The following is a 207-nucleotide window of genomic DNA, read 5'->3' on the forward strand; positions in this document are numbered from 1 at the left end:
TCTCAACATTACCACCGCCTCCCTTTCATTCGCTACTATATTTTTCCTACTTTTCCTCCTCGAAACAAACAAAACATTTTTTTTTTAATTCTTTCGGCGAAGCTAAGTAGGAAAACTGTTGCTTGTCCTAAACACCCGATTGTACAGCATAGTTCGTCTGCACTCTGCCTCTCGGACTTAACTTTGCGCGGGTGACTAGTGCATTTG

This window comes from Penaeus monodon, chromosome 24, assembly GCF_015228065.2.
Source record: "Penaeus monodon isolate SGIC_2016 chromosome 24, NSTDA_Pmon_1, whole genome shotgun sequence".
In the NCBI taxonomy this organism is placed as follows: Eukaryota; Metazoa; Arthropoda; class Malacostraca; order Decapoda; family Penaeidae; genus Penaeus; species Penaeus monodon.